This window comes from Mesoplodon mirus, assembly GCF_964341445.2.
Source record: "Mesoplodon mirus genome assembly, chromosome: 6".
In the NCBI taxonomy this organism is placed as follows: Eukaryota; Metazoa; Chordata; class Mammalia; order Artiodactyla; family Ziphiidae; genus Mesoplodon; species Mesoplodon mirus.
The window spans coordinates 104,266,772-104,280,979 of NC_138982.1; positions in this window are offsets into that span (position 1 = coordinate 104,266,772).

Here is a 14,208-nt window from a genome sequence, read left to right on the forward strand (position 1 = left end):
CCTGGTGGTGTAGTGGTTAATAATCCACCTGCCAATGCAGGGGACACAGGTTCAATTCCTGGTCCAGGAGGATCCCACATGCCGTGGAGCAACTAAGCCTGTGTGCCACAACTACTGAGCCCACACGCCATAATTACTGAAGCCTGTGTGCCCTAGAGCCCACGCACCACAACTACTGAACCCGCGAGTTTCATCTACTGAAGCCTGTGAGCCTAGAGCCTGTGCTCCCCAACAAGAGAAGCCATTGCAATAAGCCCGCGCACCGCAGCAAAGAGTAGCCCCCGCTCACCGCAACTTGAGAAAATCCACGCACGGAAACGAAGACCCAAAGCAGCCCAAGGAGAAAAAAAAAAGAATGATTACTAGCCTTTCCACACATGGCTGTGATGATGGGTATTTTTATACCAACCTTTCCACTGAGAACATTTGGAAAAGCCAAATATAATTTTCAGAATTTGTTTGAAGACACTAGAGAGCCACCATAGCAGAAGAATCGGGGGGCCAAAATCCCAGAGGGAAAAAAAAAAAGAAGCATGAAAACCTGGTATTTGACCCTGCTTTTCCCCAATAAGCATTTACTGATTCATAAGCTGTGGCCTATGTCCAAGCCGCAGGGGAGCAGAAAGCAGTGGCTGAGAAGCTACGCAGACTTGGAGTAATCTCATGGGAGACAATGTTCAGGAAGCACCAAGGAGGTCCACAGTAAACACCCCAAGATTCCTGTTGTGATCCCTGAATGGCAATATTGTAGAGGAAGAGCTAATTAAAAGTAGTCCTACATTTAGAAAAACTGAAATAATACTACCTGCATATTCCCTAACAGTTTGCCAGAAGCAACAAGTTCTCGCTGAAGGAAGATAAGATTATTCAGAGCCATAAATAGCACCAAAATGTATTGATTACAGTGTCCAGCATTTAACTAAAAATTACCTAGCATATGAGACAATAAGATCAAAATACTAAAAAGAAAAAGAAAAAAGAGATAATAGAAACATGCCCACAGAAGATCCATATACAGGTTTTCCCCACTGTCCAAAAGTAGAGCGTTCCTATGAAAACCTTCATAAGCCAAAATGGCGTAAATCAAAGAAGCAGTTACCGTAGGACACATCTTGCTAATGGATGCACAAAATAAATTGAGATAAAGCACAGAGCTCACAGACACAGCTTGATGCTGAGATGCTGAGTGTAGTTCCCCGGGAAGGAACTTGGTTATACCAATCTCGCTGCTGGGCGTGCATGCTGCCTTTATAATGGCAAAACAAATGTTGGGCATTATTTCCCCTTTTTCCTTTTTTTGTAAAAGTAAAGCCCTGTTCAGATTTCTTTCTGTTAGCAAAAACAGGTACTAATTTAGATCTTTCATAAAAGTGAAGTAGCGTAAACTTTCCAAAAGTCATGGATATCTGTATTGGAATTACTGACTATGGAATTTAAAATGTGTGTTATTAACATATTCAAGAAAATGAAAGTTGGAAAATCAGGAGGAATTTAGAAAATGTATTAAAGGACCAAATAAAAATTCTCCAAATAAAATTTCAATAACTGAAATTAAGAACTCAAATTGATTTAATAGTAAATTAGAGAGACATAGCCAAAATGAAGATTAGTGAGCTAGAAAACAGTCCAGTAGAAGTATACTACACTGAAGTATAAAGAGAAAATGATGGAATATACAAAAAAGATCATAAAAGTAATATAAAATATGGTGAAAAGCTCTAACATATGTACAATTAGAATCCAAAGAGCCATATTAGACCAAACACCTTAAAAAACTGCAGAAGACATTAAGCCTCAGATTTAAGATTTACTATTAAAATAGTTTTCTTGAAGTATCTTGTATTCACAAGTCAAAATTATTTTTTAATTATACCTCTATAGAATAACAATCATACCAGTGACCGCTATTCTATGGACTTTACACAAAATAACTCATTTAATGTTCACAAGAACTCTACAAGGTAGCTATCCTTATCATTCTGATTTGCAGTTAGGAACTGTGGCTCAGAGAGTTTAAGTCATTTCCCATGGTCATAAATCCAGTATGTGGCAAAATCAGGATTCAAACCCTGGCATCTACTTCTAGAGTCCAGCTCCTAACGACTATGCTTATGCTAATGTATGATGAATGACATTTTTATATGAAAGTGTTGATCAAAGCCTTCCCTGAGGAATTTAAAATCCAAATTAATTTTAATTGTAATTAATTCAGCAAGTCTTTAGTAAAAAACTGCCCAAAAGTTCAAATGTCTTAAAAAAAGATGACAATATACTTTTAAAAATGATTTATGGACAAAGCTAATTGTTTTAAAAAACTTCAACACTGATCTGTAGGTGTCAAGAAGCATACTCCTTGTAACTGGTAAATAATTTAAAATTTTGCAATAGTGTGATTGGTTCTATGTGCTGTTGTAAATATTGGATCTAACTTACGTGCAATAAAACTAACATTTCCATTTCATATTCTCTTCTCCAATGAATTTGTTTAGTAGGATACAGCAAAGAGCTAAGAAAATCAGTAAGAATACTAAAGTACATCAAGCCAGAACATTACATGATGATAATTATAAAATATTGCTTATTTGTATATATAAAATATCTACATGATTGGAGTTTTCCCAAAGTATGCAAACATTTTCCAGTATTAAGAAACTGGATATTTGATAACTCTAGGAATATGTTATTTTCTTGAAAGAGAGGGAGACAGAGAGTATGATGGCATTAGGGTCTTTGTTCCTGGTCATCAAGTCCCAAGAAAGTCTCAATTTTCTATCTTTCCTCAGACTTGAGTGGTCAGGTATTGCCACTGGCTCTGTTAGTTACCATAAATCCTTTCGACAAATCCCTTATTGCACAAAGTAGTATGATTTGCTCTACTTTCACTGAGGGTAGAAAAATATATCAAAGAGGGAAGAAACTTTGATTATGTCACCTAACACCTTTGAAATTTTTTTCCTCATCACTAAAGTGAAGGGTAAATAATAACTGCAAATAATAATATATATATATTATATATATAGCAATCAATTTACAACCATTATTTAATTTAACACATAAAACACAGAAAGACAAGAACTCAGCTGAAGGAACTAAGGGACCCATAATCACTGGTTGAGGAGTGCATTGGCTAGTTAGCGATATATCTATTTGACAGGCCAAGAACCAGGCCAATGCATATCCCAGCATCAAATGAGTTAAAGTAACAAGAAAGTTATCTAAAACTTATTTAATTAAATATAATATTTATTCATAAGAATAATAAATAAAGGATTAAGTTAGTGATGATCCAAAGTACCTAAATCGCAAATTCAATAGTAACAGTTAAAATCTATTGAGTACTTAGTCATAGCACTACAAACTAAGCTAAAGCATTTTATGTATTTTAAACCATTTAATCCTCATAACCACCATGTGAAGTAGGGGTTAGCATCCATATTCTACCCTTCTAAACATACCATTCCATCTCTAAGTCCCAGCAGTGTGTACTAACACCCTCTTTGCCCAGACAAAGAGAAGAGAGTGCTTACCTTTTAAGGTATTACCTAAAAGTTGTACACACATATCCATGGCATATAATGTGGAAAAGCAATTACTAAAATATTTTGTGCATATTTCATTTTGCAGTAGGCAAGACCATGTATATGCAAAGGATATGAATAAGCTTTTTGCTACTTGCAGTATAAGGGCGAAGTGACTGATATCTTTTTTATAGTTTATTACTGAAAAATATGCTACAGGGGATAATATTTTTATTTTGCAGTGTACACTAGAAAATATGCACTGGGATTAATCTTGACAGAGCAGCGTTTTTGTGTCTAATAAGGAAAAGCACTACTCAACAATTTTTTTTAAAAAGTGATACCTGAATGCCAATCCAGCACATGGTCACATCCACAGAGAAAAAAACTGTGAAAACTTTCATTTTAATCACATTTCATTTACTGAGCATATATGTCTTTCAGCATGTTGTGTGAAGAAATTGACAAAAAATACATGGCTTTCCACATTGAAGCATACTGATAATCAAGGAAAAATGTATTATCAAATTCAAAATAGGATATGAGATGAAAAACACTTCATGACATAATAATGCCTGGGAAAAACATTTAAACGATTACACATGGCTTGCTTCAGTGGTACATCTCAGGGATATCTTCAATATCTTAAAGAACATAAAGCCATCAATTTAACACCAAAATATCTCAATTTTTATTGATGAAGACAAAAAGAAAATGGGAGAATTTCTGAGATCAGTGAGAGTCTCACCCTTTCTTAACATTTAATTCTTTTTTCATTAATTGGAGAAATAGATAAAAAATTTTTTTCGAGCAATTTACAAACAACATCCAAATACAACAACAGAACAGACGTTCCAGAGCAGAAAGTAAACAAAGAATGAATTAATGAATCTGACTTCTGAATGGAAAAGCTTCATTGACTCAGAGGAAATTTGATTTAAATATCCAGAATGATCTAACAATTAGAGCCTCATAATGCCCTTATTGTGAGATAAGATTTTCTATTTTAGTTAAGAATACAGAATAAAAATTGACTGGATGAGGAATCTAATATGCAGCTCAAGCTAACTATTATCAAACTTAATAGGCATATCTTGGTGAAAGGTCATCATCTTTCTCATGAATATGAAGTTGACATAATTACCAATTTTAAATATTACTTTTAAAATGCTGAAACATCACTAATCTAAAATTGATTGCTTACATATATGCTGAATGTTCCTAAGAGTTTTATTTGAGAAAAACTGTCCTAAACTTTTTACAATTATTCCCATTATTCAGGGGAGATTTACAGGATGAAGGAAATTTCCATTTGTCATTTAATTCAACATCTAAATAAGCAGAAATTACAGAAATGTGAAAAAGTGAAAAGTCATATAACAAACTTCAGAAAAGTGTAAATTTGAATATAACTTTGTTTTATTTCTACTCTGTCAACACCAACTTTAATCAAAGCATATGTTAATAGTATATTATCATAATGTCAGCTTTTGGATTTAATATTCTTCATTATTTGAACTTGTTTTCCCTACTGACACTTACATTATTTTTATTGATCCTTTCACTGACTCTCTAACTAGTTTTGTGTCCTTTCAACAGTGAATTAAGAGAATCACAACTTAACCATATATCCTTTTTTTACCATGTATAAAGCTTTTCTTTATCTATCATACCCAGCACTATGTCATAGAGATGATTAAATTAGTTTAGCAGAACTTACTTTGTATACAACTGTGATACCTTCTACTGCTTTTTTTTTTTTTTTTTTTTTTTTTTTTAGCTGTACGCGGGCCTCTCACTGCTGTGGCCTCTCCCGTTGCGGAGCACAGGCTCCGGACACACAGGCTCCGCGGCCATGGCTCGCGGGTCCAGCCGCTCCGCGGCATGTGGGATCCTCCGGGATCGGGGCACGAACCCGTGTCCCCTGCATCGGCAGGCGGACTCCCAACCACTGCGCCACCAGGGAAGCCCCCTTCTACTGCTTTTGAGAAAAGTAAGTATTAAGGTTTTTGTTTTTGTTTTTGTTTTTGCGGTACGCAGGCCTCTCACTATTGTGGCTTCTCCCACTGTGGAGCACAGGCTCCGGACGCACAGGCTCAGCGGCCATGGCTCATGGGCCCAGCCTCTCTGCAGCATGTGGGATCTTCCCAGACTGGGGCACGAACCCGTGTCCCCGGAATCGGCAGGCGGACTCTCAACCACTGCGCCACCAGAGAAGCCCTAAGGTATTTTTTAATTTATGGGACAAAGATGGTGATTTTTTTTTTCAAGCCTACATTATGTTTTAGTACTTTCTGGACCCACATACCAATCAAAAAAACACAAAAAATAGCAAAAGGATTTAGCATCTTCTTTGACTCTCCCTACTTGATTCCCCTTATTCTCAAAACAATCATGTAGCAGAGATCCAAGCCTGCAAAACAAGATGAATTGAGTGGAAGAAGATCATTAGAAGGAACAATGTGGCACTCATCATTTTGTGCTGTCACAACACCATCTGTGTTGCACCAGACCAGAGTAACTTTGATATGACAAATAAACCTCTTAGGGGAAATGGGGATTCTATTAATTGTTCCACTGTCTGGCCAAACACTAGCGATATACTCTCCTCTAAAGCAGCACCATACACAATTGTTATTATTGAATTCACAATAGCTATGAATTATGATTTTTAAAATAACATTTATTTCCACTGGATGAAAAATAAGCTTTAAAGTATCTCAGTCTCACTGGGGTGGTGTAAATATATTTATGCAGGCTTCTAATTATATTTAACCTCACCTGGGGGACTGACTCCGGAAATATTGTTTTCTTCACCCAGCTGCTAATAAATATTGTTCAGTGAAACTATATCACGTGTCCTCATGGCAGTCTTTCCCCTCAACTGCAAAACATGCTGAGGTTATTTGTTCAAATAACTTTTGATCTGCAGGCACTGACCTTTTCCTGAACATTACTATTATTAACAACAAAATAATGACAGCTAACATCTATTGAAGGTTTATATGTGCCAGCTGCCCTGCTAACTATCTATGCGGACGAGCCTCACAACAATCCTATGAGCTAGAGGTTATTACCAACACTATAATTTTGTAGATCAGGAGTTAACCAACATTTTTGGTAAAGGGGCAGATAGTAAATATTTTTAACTTTGCCAGCCTTACAGTCTATCACAGCTACTCAACTGCTATTGTGGTGCAAAAGCTGTAGAGACAATACATAATCAAATAAGTGTACCTGTATTCCAGGAAAACTTTATTTACAAAAAAAGTGTGGGGTGGGGCAGGCAGCAGGCTGGAGTTTGCCTGTGGGCCATTGTTTGCCTACCCCTGTTACAGATGATGAAACTGAGGTTTAGCAAGGTTAAATAAGTCACCCAAGGTCACTAAGTAGTGAGGTCAACCTTTCAAAATAGACTAACTCCAGCTCTGAGCACCTAACCACTGTTATACTGCCTCTAAGATTCTGTAGTCTCTTGCATCCTCAGTGATGGGAAGACTGAGGGAATGTGAAAACTGTAACATCTTGACAACTGGCACTGAAATTTCTCTCAGTAAAGGAACTTATTTGTTCTAAAGGAGTCTTGATAAGTCACTTGGGGAAAGTTGAGAACCAAAAGGCGATTTCTCTTAAGGTAAGAGAAAAGATATGAACAGAAATTTTGAGGTGCAGCATGAGTGAGTAGAGAGAAGGAATAGCTGAATGTGTTATGGGTGATTGTAGCCTGAATTACAGGAAAAAAATCAACAGATATAAACGATTTTTTTTAAAGGGAGGAGATAGGGAACTTTTTAACTTTGTTACCTAGGCTATAAGTAATAGATAGCACTTCTCCAACAGTCTTTATAGAAAGACATTTTTTCACATTATCTAAGTCAAAAGTGGGATAGTCTGCAGGTGTGTTATATACACAGATCCAGCTCTGTTTCTCTGCTATCGCCTCAGCTCTCCCCTCCTCTATGTGTGAATTCTATTATTAGAAAAACTTTCTCCATGGTAGCAAGATGACTGCCTGCAGCAACGGTGGCAGTGTGCTTCCTTGTTCATGTATAGTAAGCAAGACAGGAAAAAAATTCTGTCTGCTAACTGTGGGGGAGATATCTTTTGTTCCTATCCAATTAGGCTGACCTCCCTAAATTAATAAATAGCCCACCTGAAGTCCCGAGTGTTTGGGATTTAGTTATGGATTCCCAAAATCATTCTCTGGAAAGAAGGATGAATTTCCTGAGATTGGCCTACTAGAGTAACCATCACATGGCTGCACAGCTGCAAATGTTACCATTTCACCTGAGTCATGTGGGCTGTAGTGGGATGAATGTCTATCTGAACAAAGCTGGGATTCTTTTAGGAACATAAAAGGCACACATCTCTAACTCATATGATCACATACTTATGTTGCTCTGGAACAAGACTGACTTAAAACAACAACAAATAAACAAAAAGAAACAGGGCTTGCCATTAACATCAAGCTTATCTCTGTCTTAGAAACTATCGCATTGCATTATAAGTCAACAAACACTGAGGTTTTACCTTGTGTCAGTCAATGTGGCAGACCAAGGCTATAAAGAAAAACTGGCAGGCACTTGTGGGAGACAAAACATAAATAGACATTTTGAAACAATCTGGGGAGTGGATTAATAGTGGCATACTGCTAATGCTATGGGTGTACTCCAGACAGAAGGAGTCAGAGAAGGCTTCTAAAAAGAGATGGTTTCACTCTCCTCTATTAATTAAGAAAATTAGTTAAAAAATTGAGGCTGTATGACACATTATCATAACATACATGAGGACACATCCAACAATAAAATATTTTCTTTATAATAGTATAGATATAAGCTAAGTGTCTTTCACAATGTCACAACATTCCTTGCAAGGCACCATGTTAGGTACCAGTAAAGGTTAGAAGTGATAAACCATACATAAATATACAGAGATATACATATAGGGAACTCACATACTGAGCACCCCCAAAGAGTATGAGTATTCACATTTATTTGCATTCCCTTACAAAGCTAGAAATCAAGCCTAGGTATTAGGGGTGAATCTATATGGTGAACACAGGAATAGAATTTTGATTTGTACAGAAGACACATATCTGCAAAATTGCTGCAGCGTCCTTTAAATGTGTAATTTATTTTGAAATGGGAACATATTTTATCTGCAGGGTGTTCGTTTTCTTAATAACTAAATCTGGCATAACTTGTCGAAAAGACAGCTTGCACTTGCACTTAAAGGAAGTACTTGTGGTTATAGGTAGGTGAACATTTTAGAAGGGAAATGACTTAATCTACTGAATTTAGAGCTTTAGAAGGAATACATTAATGTGTAAAGGAAAGAAGACTCGAAGCATAAATGCTTTTAAATTATCCTTTCCCTAGATAAAAATTATAGCATCCTGGCTTTCAAGCATACATTAAAGATTCAACAATATAGTCTTTTTCTTGGAATTATTTTGACAGGGTTCAACCACAGCACTATTGATATTTTGGTCTGGATAGTTCTTTGTCCTTGGGGCTGCCCTGTGCATGGTAGGATGTGTGGCAGCATCCATGGCCTCTACCCACTAGGTGCCAGTAGCACCTCCTAATTGTGAGAACCAAAAAAATGTCTCCAGACATTGTCAAATAGCCACTGGGGGACAAAATTGCCCCTGGTTGAGAACCACTGTCTTGAGAAATGATTTTACTATCAATCTACAGTTTAAAAATAATATGTAACAATTAAATTCCTACCTATTATTAGTTTTCAACATATAAATAATCATTTGTGAAAAATAATGAGCAAGCTGCTTCCAAAGTTAAATTATGGAACATCTTCAAGATTTGTATAAATTAGGGAAACAGCTTAAGGGTCATGAGAAATACGGGGCCAATAGAGATAAAATCAATTCACAGTGATCCCAAAATTGATTATAACATAGGAAAATATCGCTCTGGTCTTGGATTTATGGTCTGCACACAAACAATGGACTAAATTATCCAAGAAATGTGATAAATAAATAATGAGGGAAACACAAAACCAGGATAAACAAGTCCAAGTTTAGGATTTAGGAGCAATTAAAAAGTGGTGGTGGGCTTCCCTGGTGGCGCAGTGGTTGAGAGTCCGCCTGCCGATGCAGGGGACACGGGTTCGTGCCCCGGTCCGGGAAGATCCCACATGCCGTGGAGCGGCTGGGCCTGTGAGCCATGGCTGCTGAGCCTGAGCGTCCAGAGCCTGTGCTCTGCAACGGGAGAGGCCACAACAGTGAGAGGCCCGCGTACCGCAAAAAAAAAAAAAAAGTGGTGGTAAGTAAAGAATTCCAATCAAGAATTAGGAGGAGCAGTGATTCTCAGGAGTCAAACACTCAGTAATAGCCAGGGCCATCCTCTCTCCACACATTGTTTTGTGTATTGCCTTAGAGGCCTAGAAGACAAGGAAAAGACAGAAACCAGCTGGCTTGAAGAATCCCAAGAGGCATTTTTAACCATTTGATAAGGAAATATCATTAGACAGAGCCAAATATCTTCTTCAGCATAAGTAAAATATTTTTGACATACAAATTAGTGTATACATATTTCCATACTTGTTTTTATATAATCTCCTTCAATCTGGTTCCCCATTTAAAATGTCTAATACATTGCCTACAGAGTAATAGGCACAAATAAATATTTTTTATAAATAATTGATATTTAATAAATGACTTCTGTTTCTTCTATTACCATAACAACCAACATTCCATAAATAACAGCTTTTAGCAAGAAAGTCCTCTTGTAGGGATCTTTACCTTTTTTTATCATTCCATTATGTTCGATACTCCCCAAAAGTTATCCAGATTCTAAAGCCTTCAACTTTTCATGACTTCATAGTATCCATAATAATGCTTTTAATACCCTGACACTCTCAAGTAACCTATGGCATATGTTAGATAAGAAAAAATTAGTTTCTTATCTAGAGAGACCAAAACCAATATTGTAGAGAACAAAATTACAAGATATGATATATAGTAGTATAAAGCACTTAAGACATAAAAGAATGGTTATACATTAATAAAATGTATTCAAATAATTAAACATGAATTTAAATGAATTAAAATGATTCAGCTTTGAGTAACTAAGTCTTCATGCACTCTTCTGGCCAGGTTACAGAGAAAGTCCAAAACAGCTTTTGCATTTCAAGTGCTGTACTACAGCAAAATTCTCTTAAATTCCTTTTATATTTTAGGACTCCATACACTTAAATTTTAGAACTCCCTGGCATTAGGACTCTAAGCAAAATAATGACTAATATTCAGAGCCCAGGGATCTCATAGATCCTGAGATCAGGATACAGTAGGAAGTCAAAGCCAGACATACCATCAAAAGGCCAAAACAATATTCATTTTCATGTTCCTATGGGACATAAGAGAGATCAGTATTTTCCAACTCTGCCTGCATAATATGATCACCTGTAAAGATTAACTGCTGTCCAGATAGTACTGGACAGTACTAAAGATAGTACTGCTGTCCAGATGTCATTCTCATAAATTCAGTTTTAATTGGTCTGGGATGGGACCAGTGCCTCAATATTTTTAAGAGCCCCACAGGTAATTCCAATATGCAAACACTGATATACAGGCATAATTAAAAGCTAAGTAAGCAGTATCAGGAGTGGAGGGAGAAATGGGTGTTAGATATTTTTAAAAGGTACCACCTAATATTTTTTTATTTGTTAGTATAGTTCATTAGATGTATTATGGTCAGAAGCCACACAGCAACCTTTGTCAGTATATATCTGCGTTTGCAAAAGTAAAAACTCATAGATGAGAATTTTGGTCGCTGCATACAACATGAAATACAAATATCTTCCTTTTCCTCTCATTAAAACCTTTGTTAGCATTGTCAAATTTTGAAACATTCTTCAATATTAAAAGATGTAATATTTTATTGTGGAAACCAATATAGTTCTTTCAGTGAAAAGATTCCCTTCCTGCAAAGTTGATGGCTCAAAAAAAGTAGGGAAGGACCTGGCTAATACCATTACAAATCAGTAGTCAAGCTATTCATACCACTGCAGAGAGATAATGACATGAAATTATCGAGATGTCTACAAAAAATTAAGAACTTAAAAGGAAATGATTGTCTTTTATATGAATTCATCCATTACATCAATTTATCTGAAAATTAAATATAAAGCTTTTGACCTAAAGAACACTGATAAACTGAAAATCTAATCAATGGGATTTTATCAAAGCAACTGCATAAACTTTGGATGGGGCTGGACCAGTTGTAGGTATTTTTAAAGACTAATGGTCAAATGAGATTTCATATAAAGTACACCTGTATGAAGCTTACAAATAACGTAACAGTTTACACATACTCTTTCTGAGACTGCAATAAAATGAGAGAAAAATGTTTTTTAAAAGTTAAATAAAAACCGTAAATATCCAAGGACAAAGACAATGGAACACAATAGCAACAATATTTGGAGAGCTAGAAAACCACTTGAGAAAGTGGAAAGCCAAGCCTACAATGGGGGATCAAGTCTTAGGAAGTAGAGATACTAGCTTTCTTCCAGGGCTACAGCAGGGGATAAAAACAGGCTATTGTTCCTTATCAACCCCAGTAGAAGACAGGAGCTTTACTCTATGGAAAGGTGGATCCAGAGAGACCCAAAACTTGCCACTGATAGTATACTACTCCCAAACAAGTTTTGATCCAAAGTTCTCCACCTGGAAACAAAAAGACCATTGCTAGTATAAACAGCTTTTTAAAAGAGATAGATTTTCTGCCCATGGCCATTAAGCTGTAATTTCAAAAACACATATCCAGTGTTTCCTAAAGAATTGCAACAGTTGGATTCTCTGCCTTATATCGAAATTTGTGTTTGCAAAGTTTAGGAAGGGAGAAACATTGCAGCAGCTAAGACTGAAATACAGAAAGAATCACTAGAATGTCCTATTCAGGCTACCCTCCAACATCTCTTGTTCTGAACTCCCTAGTTGGTGGAGATAGAAACTTTTCCCTAAAAGTACCGTCAAGGGAGATGCAGGTTCTGGGCATTGGGGAAGCTCTGCCTTACCACTCCAGCCTGTCGCTTTGTCCTGATTTGGGCAGTGGCTTAAGCCAAAGGAAATGAGCTGAGACCTGAGAGACTGAGAAGGTACAAGACCTGCTGCTAAGAAACAGAAACTGCAGAGCAAAGATCCAGATGCAAAATTCCTGACTTTACAATTTCTAATTTTATTTACTGCTAAAAGATTCCCATCAAATGAAATTTATAGGCAACTAAACTTAGAGCTTAATAGAGAGAGAGGAAGAAGAAGGGGCAGGGAAGGCAGGAGAAGGAGAGAAAGAGAGGGAGGGAAGGAGGGGATAGAGGAGAAAGGAAGGAAGGATGGAAGGAAGGAAAGAAAAAAATACTTAGGGAAAGAGAAACCCCAAGCTTGGTAAACAATGGTGCATGGTTGTTTAACTGAGGAGGCAATCCATATGGTCACGATAGAATTGTTCTCTAGTGGTAGACCATTCTGCAGCTAGTGAAGCCTCATTAATAGTCCTTTAGGTGTGTCTATAAGGAACTTTGGACAATGGAATTTTCCCCATGGGCAGAATCAGGACAACAAAATATCTGATCAAGAAACTCACTCTGCTTTCTGGAAAGTGAGTCAATATTTGAATGCACCTTAATATTCCAGCCTAGCCAGATAATAATGATAACACCTAATGCTAGTGGGAAATTCACTTATTATGTGGCAGCATTGTGTTGAGGGTTTATTGGATCCTCAAAACAACTTCGTGAGATTGTTTCTATCATTATGTTCATTTTGAGGAAAAGAAAACAAGCTTACAGAACGTAAATTCCATTGCCCAAAGATAGAAAACTTGTAAGTGATAGTGTCAAAATCTAAACCCCAAAATTTGACTCCAGGGCCAGTGATTGTAACTATTCTACTCTAATGAGTATAGTGGTTTGGACACTTGACAACTCTTATGTTGCTTCACATTTTCCCCTTAATTCTATGGTTCTTAACTGTTAGTGATTTTGCCCCTCAGGAGACATTTGGCAATATTTGGAGATGTTTTTCATCATCACGACATGGGGAGAAGGGGGAGATGTGCTACTGACATCTGGTGGGTAGAGGCCAGGAATGCTGCTAAACATTCCACAATACACAGGCGAACTCCCAAAAGGAAAGAATTATCCAACCCAAAATGTCAACAGTGGCAATGTTGAGAAACCCCAACTTAGCTGAATGGAAATCGTCATTGTAGGCTGTGAGTATCAGGTGGTCATACGCACCATTCAATACATAAGTTGCTGGCTCATGATAAGCCACATCTGGGCTTGATTGAGATGACATCTCATCTTCCAAGAGTCTAGATTTAAAGCTGAATTAAGTAGTTTTGATTGTCATCCATTGAGGGAAGGGGTAAGAGAGTTTGTGATTATACATAAAACAATTAGATATAACAGAGGAGTCCTTTAGAAATTATACATGTGGAAAGACAGATTAGGTACTGTGCATTCACAGAGTGGATCCGTATGGATATTTGTTATTTTTGTTACCTGTAACCATTCCCCTCCCCTTAGTGACTAGAACATTGTGTTTCCAAATGAACTGACAATTTTTCCTACCTTTCTAACCAAAGAAGTGAACACATGATCCACACATACCTGTACCTCATTCCCCTGGCCCAGAGATTAGTCCAGGGATGGTTACATGGCTATATTA